The following is a 9,031-nucleotide window of genomic DNA, read 5'->3' as shown; positions in this document are numbered from 1 at the left end:
GAATAGTAACCTTGTTTAACTCCCTGTAATCTATACACAGGCGCAGTGAACCATCCTTCTTTTTCACAAACAAAACCGGTACTCCCTAGGGTGACGTACTCCTATAAATAAAACCCTGGCTGAGTAATTGCTAAATCTGATCCCTCAGCTCTCGCATCTCCACCGGTGCTATCCTGTATGGTGCCCTAGCAATAGGCGTAGTGCCTGGAGCTAAGTCGATCACAAAGTCAATCTCGCGACTTGGTGGCAACCCTAGAATCTTCTGAAAAACATCCAGAAAATCCTGTACAATTGGTATGCTATCCAAAGATACAATAATCCCTTCTTCCGTTTCCTCCTCCATATAGAACAAATAGGTGCTAGTGACCTCGTTAGAACGTGGCATAGCGACGATGTACATATCTTGACTAGGTATGGTGAAAACAACAGACCTATCATAACAATCAACTTGGACATGGTAGTGCGATAACCAATCCATCTCAAGTATCACATCATAAGTGTGCATGTCTAGGACCAAAAGATTGGCTAGAAATCTGAGTCTACCAATATCTAGTGTCACAGGCTCATCACTTTCATGAAGAATGGCTGTATTGCCTAACGGTGTAGAAATACCTTGAGGTCTACTGCATACCCATGTCGTCATCCCAGATAAAGTAACAAAAGATCTAGCTACAAATGAGTGTGTAGCACCCGTATCAAATAAAACACGACCTTTTGAACCATGAATAAGAAACATACCCTCAACAGCCTGAGGTGCCTGAATATCCTACAGCATGGGGTTAAAAACCCTGCCGTAATATAACTGCTGTGGTGCCTGTCCATGAGGCTGCGACAGTGTCGGTAATGCCGGATATGTCTGTCCTTGAATTCGTGGAACCTGTGGAGCTGATAATGGCACTGGTTCCCTCTGTCCCTATTGTACATGCTGTCCCTGTCCCTGTCCTGCTTTAGGACACTGCCTGGAAGTGTGACCATACTCTCCACAAGTATAGCAACTACCCTGGAAAATACCAAATGGCCTCCTCTGTCGGTTAGCCCGTGGTCCCCCATTCTGCTGTCGCTGAATAGGTGCCCCATCCCTGTGAGCATCCGAACCACCCTTATGCTTCTTCTAAGGCTGCTGTCCTTAAAATTTGCCCTAGTCATTGTTTTGATATCCGTTGCCATTCCCTTTCTCAGCTGACTGATTAGCAGAGTCTCTATCACTCCGCTTCTCACCCTTAGCCTGTCTGAAGTCCATGGTCAACTGATACTACTGTAAAGCAGTATCTACCACCTGAGTATAGGTAGTATAGGCTGGACAACAGGTAATAGATCGCTTAATAGACCACATGAGTCCCTTAACGAAACTATTACGCTTCTTTTCCTCTGTATCCACCTCCTCCGGAGCAAACAGAGATAAGCGTGTGAACTGCTGCTCAAACTCTGCCACTGACATGTTACCCTGCTGTAGATTAAGAAACTCTGTCTTTATAGCTTCCCTGACTGCATAAGGAAGGTACTTCTCATCAAAGCGTGCATTGAACTGATCATAAGTCAAAGCCATCCTCTCCTGTACGGTGGTAACTGATTCCCACCACTGTAGTGCATCTTTAACTAGTTTGAAGGTAGCAAGAATCTACTTTTAAACCTCCGTGTACTAAACCAGACGAAGATGTCGCTCGATATCCTTGTTCCACTGATGAGCTGCTTCACATCGGTAAAGCCTGAGAACTCAGGTGGGCTCCCCTTTGTGAAAGAACTCCTAGTCTTCTCCCAAGTATCAGTCTGAACAATCGGTGTTGGTAACGGTGCCGACTGTACCTGTGGCTAATTCCGAAGTGCAGCTGTTACCCCTACTTCTATAGCCCGAGCAATGAGGTCGTTGATGTGAGGAGGATACTCTGGATCTCCTCCCTAATCCCGAGTCTGCTAAACTGCATCCTGTTCCTCCTGAAACTGACCATCATCATACTGAAACCCAGGTATTTGCTGCTCTTCCTCCATTTGCTAACGCCGCAGTTGTTCCTGCTGCCTATATGCCGCTCTCCTCTGTCGACTGTTCATATTCTGTCCTCTTCTAGCGTTAACCATGCTGTTAACATAGAAAGACAGACATCAGTACGAGTTTAAATGAACCGTAAAGGAATACAATGAATCCAAAACTTAAGCTCTAATTAAGAGAAAACGCTACACGGAAGTCTTAATACGTAACATCCTAGAGACACTTGAACTTGGAGTGCTCTGATACCAACTATGATACCCCTCAGATTTGAGACATGGGTTGATATAGCCCAGGCCCAAACCCTAGGGAATATCAAACAATTAAAGTATTTTAAAATGAACACAGAATATTGAAAAATTTTAAGAATTTAAATAACAAAGCTGAAAGAATTATGAAATATAAAATCCTCCAAATGATATTGAATAATAATACTCCAATTCTCCTGGTGTGGTGTCGCCGCCAAGCACCAAAAGTTTGCAAAAGATGTTGGACTAAGAGGAGTGTGACCAAGTTTTACATTTATAATTTGCCACTACTACCTTTCACTAAAAATATAGTTAGGGCGAGTAGGGATCATCCCAAGGGATTGGTGGGTCGTATTAGTTTGTGGATTCGAGATTAGGGTTAGTAGGTCGAGTGATCAAAAGATTGGTTGGTGATTGAATTATACTAAGATGCAATTTAAACTAAAGTAAACAATTGAATGCAATAGAGAGAAAATAAGACAGAGAGATCTTGGGATTTAGAGATCACCACTAAGCATAGCTTTTCTACACCCTTAATGAATGATTAATGAGGGGAAAACATGTATTGCAACAATAGTGTGTGTGTGTGGTTGTTTCAACAAGCATGGATGACTAATTAAGTATATATTGTCTAAGCAACATAGTGGATAGCGCAATATATCAAACTAAGCCATTAATCATTTCTTTAAGCTCACAATCCAAATATATCACAAGGTTAGAGACATATGCTACTTGTTTTCATAAGTATGGAACATCGAACAACAAGCATAGATTGTCCTCCCATTTAACATCTAAACTACAACTACACTACAATTAAGCTAATGACATGAAATTAAACTAATTAAACTAAGGGAGAGGCACAATCCATCAAGAAATGAGTATGAACCATCAAATAAACCACAAGAGCATTCTATTAAGCACTATGTCTTGACAATCTCTAAATATATAGCATCAATACACATAAACATGCATCAATAACACAAAATCTAGAGACAAACACATGAACATCTATTCTATTATACATAGACATATGGATAGAATGAAATAATCAATTGAAAGCATTAAACCACACAAATCATTAAATAAACAAGATCTATGTATATAAAAATGTCAAAACATGTATCACAATACAAATCCCCTCAAAAATACATAAATTAAGATGTAGAAAGCATGTTTAGGGCTAACTCTAGCCCCAAGAGGATGTCTAGCCACTCTTGGATGGAGTCCTCCAACCCTCTAGGGCTAACTCCATGGCAGAAATTACTCCTCTTCTTGGTTGATGGAAGAACTCCAAGCTTGTGTCTCTAGCCTCTTCTCTTCTTTTCTTCCTCACTAAGAATATAATATATCAATTGTGTCCAAAGTCGCTCTCTAGTATATCAAGTATGTATATCTATATGCTCTCAAGAATGGCTCATATTCCTTATATAGGTAGGTTAAAATGTCACCCCCAATTACCTGGGCTCGTACACCAATATTCCTCCCAATGATTGGATATGAGACAACTTTTAATGAGCTGGAAATTCAATTTTCTCGCACTTGGGGAAGTTCGATCAATCAAACTTGTGGTGAGATCGATTGAACATGGCTGAGATCTATCGAATTTTAGCTGGATCGATCCTCTATGGCGGCACCTTTTTGGATAAAGACAAATTTGAGATATTTTGGGGAAAGAGACAAAAATGGTAGGTGGGATGGTACAACAGGATAAGATGGAATCTTTTCGATCGATCTGGGAATTGTTGGATCGATCAAACTTTGTGGGATCTTTGGATAAGGACAAAAGAGCTTGGATCCATCTTGAAATGTCTTGATCGATGAACTTTTGACCGATCGAATATTTCCTGAGATCGATCGAACTTGTTGAATTTCCACCACTTGCTTCATTTTGCTCCCACTTTGCTCCCTTCTTTGATTCATCTCAAGATTGCTTCAATTATGTCTTATTTAGCTGAGTTAGCTTATTTTGCGGATAAGTACCTAAAGAGGGCAATAACAAGAAATTAGTCTAAAACAGGAAAGTAAGATAGATAAAGGTCCTAGAATACCTAAGCTTAAGGGGTTTAAATGCGCACTTTTCAGCGCTCATCACACCCCCAAACTTAAATATTGCTAGTCCCTAACAATGAACTAGAAAGTAAAGGAATGAAATGAACAACTATACGAGTATGAACTAAAAAGTAATAAATGGATAACGCCACTTTCGTAGGGAACACGATTACATTTAGCGTGTGCAACAAGCCTTTTAAACCCCTAGTAGACGAGTGAAGTCTCGTGAGGGTTTCCAGAAATGATACCCACAAACATTAAGCTCAATATCATAAAAGAGACACCAATATTGCAAACAAGCATTGGGAGAAAACTACCTTAAGTATGCAATTTTTCAACCCTTTCCAAGCAATCTCCCAAAATTTGAACATCAAACAAACAAGTATGGTCCTCCACACATCAAGAAAATGATCATGCAAATCAAAACAACTCTAGAATCCTTTTTGAGTGGACCGGCATCAAATATGTTGCTATCTAAGCCAACTAAAGAAATGATCATGTAACGACCCGGTCATTTACCTCCCTTTCCTTTTTCTTGAAATTTTACGAATGAATTTTTTTCGTTTAATTTTCCTTTCTGAACTCTGTTTCTTGTCACTTAGTGTCATCTCGAGTGCTTGGAAATGATTTCTAAAACTCTTTTCCGTGGATTGACAACTTCCTTTGAGGACCGAGTCATTTCTGCATTTTCACTTTTCGGACACTATGCGCTATTTCGTCTTTTTCCCTATTCTGTCTTATCTTCGTTTGTCACTTGTTTGGCAAAACCTCACTTTTCATGCTCGGAGTTAGTTTTTGACTTCACGTACCTTCATCTTCAGCGGTTTCCTTAAAACACGTGTCTTACTTTTGTAAGAAAGTACTCTGGTTGCTCTTGGTGTCCATAGGGGCATGGATGCATAGTTCCTTGGAATTATTTTCTTTTCTTGGGGTGTTTTTCATAAATATCTTTTGAAGATATTTTATTTCAGGGGTATCTAAGAAAATATTTTTGGAAGATATTTTCATTATGGGGCATTAGTGCAGTTAACCCTTTTTGGAGGGGCCATTGTGCAATTAACGAAAGTTATTACAAAAATATCTCGTCTGGAGCTTGGATCCTCGTACAGGATTCATTTTTCCATTTCATCTAGTCAAGTACTCTTAGAATTCCGTTCTGGTCGTTTTTCTCCAGTTTCAGAGTTTCTGACCCCAGTTGCCGCCGAACTTGTTCGGGCCATATCTCTCAGCTTGGGACTCAGTTTTTGACACTGTTTCTTCCGTTGTTCATATTTTCTCATTTGGAATCTTTTTTTGTTTATGGAGTTTTTCCGTTTGAGCGCGTCTGCTCAAAATCCACTTTTCTAGACTCAGCAGGGCCCTTTCGGGGCACTTTTTGAGATTTTCTATAAATAGGGGACTTAAAGAGAAAAATCAGAATTTTCCTCTTCTTCTTCCTCTCCCATGGCCGGCCAAGCTCCCTCCCATGGCTGCCATCTTCTCTCTCCTCTTTTGGTTAACTTTTCTTTGATGAAAAGTCTTCGGCCTTAACGTTTAATGCTTGTCTTGACGCCGTCCATCTTATGCCCTTATTAGAATCGATTTCCGACGATTTTTCAAGTTCAGGTTTGGAGTTAAGTTGAGATTTTCATGGGGCTTCTTGCAGATTCTTGTTCACGGTGTTGTCCCCGACAAAACCTCTCGGTATCGTCGAATTCGGAGCACTTTTATTTTGGTTGGCCTTTGAGATTTCATCTCAAATTGAGGTAGGGGGTATTATAATTTATTTTCTTATTATATTGCATGCTTGTGATGCTTATATACTTCATATACATGTCTTTGTATCAAATCTAGCAACCTTGATTTATTATTTCTTAGTGTAAGATCTAATTTTCCCGGTTGTCCATAGTTTGATTTAAACATGTGGCATGATAGAATATTACCCCTTAACATGATCATTGACATATATTAAATCTAGATCATTTGGACAAATAACGAAGATTTTATTTAATATTTATCTTGAATAAAATATTAAATCACATGGCTTTAATTAACTTGAAATCGATATGTGTTAGCATATTAAATTAGGCCCTAGCATGCTTTTCAACATAGATTAATTTGAGAGTAAATGGTGATGTTTTAAAATCTAGAGAATAATTAATTATTTAATTAATTAATTTATTCCAGGTGTACTATTTACCCCATTGGAATTCCGACTTGACATTCATGATTTACATGTCATGTAGTTTCACATATATTAAATCTAGAATATTTGATTAGGTTTTAGAACTTTTCAATTATTATATTTCTAGTATTAAAGTTTAATACTCAAGGTAGTATCTTGCTTAGAACTTACTTGTATCATGGTTTTAAAACGAGTCTTGACATGTTGCATAACATACTTTAATTTGAGGTCATTTGGATGACTTTTAAAATCTAGAGACTTTAATTAAATGAATTAATTAAAATCCATTCAATGGTTCCATGAGCTAGATTAAGTTTCTAACCTTGTATTCATGATTTCCTTGGTAAGTTCCTTCACGTGTATTACATTGAGCATAACCGGATAAGTTCTAGACTGCATAGATATTATGCCTTGTTCTTGGATTCATGTGTTTTCTTTATCGTGTTACTTAGAATATTCCAATCTTGTTACTTGCATAGATATTATGCCTCGTCTTTGATTTCGTGTATTACTTCATGTCGTGCTAATTGGTATGTTCCAATCATGTAAATTACATTGATAATGTGATCCTTATATTCCCTTGTTTTCTTATCGTGTTGTATGGATTGTCCCTAACCTTGTTCAATTGCATAGATATTATGCCTTGTCCTTGACTTCATGTATAATCTCTTTTCATGTTTCATGGAATGTCCCATCCTTGTTTAATCGTATAGATCATATGCCTCGTCCTTGATTTCAAGTATACTTCACGTCGTGTTAATTGGAATATCCCAATCTTGTTTACTTGCATAGACATTATGCCTTGTTCTTGATTCCATGCGTTATTCTTGTGGTGTTCTTTGGATTGTTCCATTCTTGACTTGTTTCATATATGTATATATATTATGATTCTTGTTGATATTACTCCATGGTAGCTTAGGATGCTCCCTGAGTCTAACCCTTGACACAGATGTTAGGCGACATGATCCCTTTTGAAATGATTCATGTTGTCTAAAAATCTTAAAGAAATCTAGTCTTGTTTATTCACCCCAAAGTTACTGGGTGTTTTGTAGGTAAAGAAGTTTTGTTGTGGGATACACAGCTCTCTTAGACATGCTAGAAGTCTTGAAGTATTTTTGATGACATTGAATATGCACATGTTAGCATATCATGTTTACTTTTGTTTATTTTGGCAAAACTTGTATTCTTTGATTCCATATATGTAAAGTATGCATAAGCACACTCTTTTCATTGTATTCAATATGTATAAGATGAGGCCGAAGGCCAAGGACATGTACCTTGTATCCCATGTATTTTTCGACTTCATGAAATTTTATGAAAATATTAAAAAATGCCAAGTCATTGTCTTGCCATGGTTGCATCGGGTTTGGGAATTCCATTTTCATTCTTTCATAGGGTTTCATTAATTATGTATGAAGTGTGGCCAAGGGCCAAACGGTCATTTGAAACCATTTCCTAATTTTGGTTTTCAATTTTTCTCATTTCAAGTTAATTTTCACCTTTTTGGCCGTTGGGGGGTCGGATTTTGATTCGGCCTTTTCCGGGAGCCGTGGATCATTCTCGCATGCTCAAAATCATCATTTACATTTGCGTGAATGATCGTTTCCATGAAAAACCCTTTCGTTTGTGTTTTGAGCCTCCTATGGATTCATTTCACCTTTTTGTTGAAAAACTCGGCCCAAGGGCATTTTGGGGATTTCCTTTGGGAAATAAATTCCAGTCTTAACTCTGTCACATAGAAAATGTGATTTTAAGGGGAGTTTCTTCACCAAATTGTTCCGAAAAATGTCATCTTGATCTCAAAAATCGTGCTCCAAACTCAATTTTCTGCTAAAACACTGTTTCTACTGCATTTTTAGCATACTGTTCAAGTTGAACAGGTTCAAGAATAGTTGAACCAGTTCAAGAAATGTTGAATCGGTTCAAGTCTTCTAGAATTTTTAGTTTTGGACTTCGAACTTCAAACAAACGTAACTTCTTCGTTTTAATTCGAAATTGGTCCGTTCTTAAGTCTAAACTGACCGTGTCGAAGTAAGCTTTCCAATGATACTAATTTCAGCTTCAGATTCTTTTCCTAGCTCAATATAGCCTTGTTTTAGTGAGAGGGTGTCGGATTTGGTTCGAACTGGGATAGGGTTATTTTGAGATTTCTCTTCCTTTGGCCTTGGGACTTCATGTGAAGTTACCAAAGGTTGTTTTTTAATGTTTTTGATCTCGTTGGACTTGTTAGAAGTCAAATTCCTTCCTCTTAGGGTAAAATGACCATTTTACCCTTAGTCCTTCCTTCGGTAGGGTTTTCATACCCTTGTCATTGTTTTGCTTCCGCACTTTGTTTCTTCTGGTTTCGTGACCTCATGGAAGGTTATCAAAGGGTATTAGAGGTGTGTTATGCCTTGGGAGGCCATTGTCTTGTTTCTTGCTTCTGCATCTGGATCTGTTAATGGGTTAATCTTCGGTTCATCACTGTAGTACCAGGTTGAATCAAAACCCGGGTCGTTACAGATCACATCCATACCCTCAAACTAGCACACAAATCTAGTACCGATCATCAAGACAAAGAGTGGACCTTTTATTAAAGCTTTATTATTC

This window comes from Cornus florida, unplaced genomic scaffold (genome assembly GCF_030987335.1).
Source record: "Cornus florida cultivar Cherokee Brave unplaced genomic scaffold, ASM3098733v1 CherokeeBrave_3.0.0_Hap2_Chr03, whole genome shotgun sequence".
NCBI classification, from domain to species: domain Eukaryota; kingdom Viridiplantae; phylum Streptophyta; class Magnoliopsida; order Cornales; family Cornaceae; genus Cornus; species Cornus florida.
Note: the sequence above shows the minus strand (reverse complement) of the source record.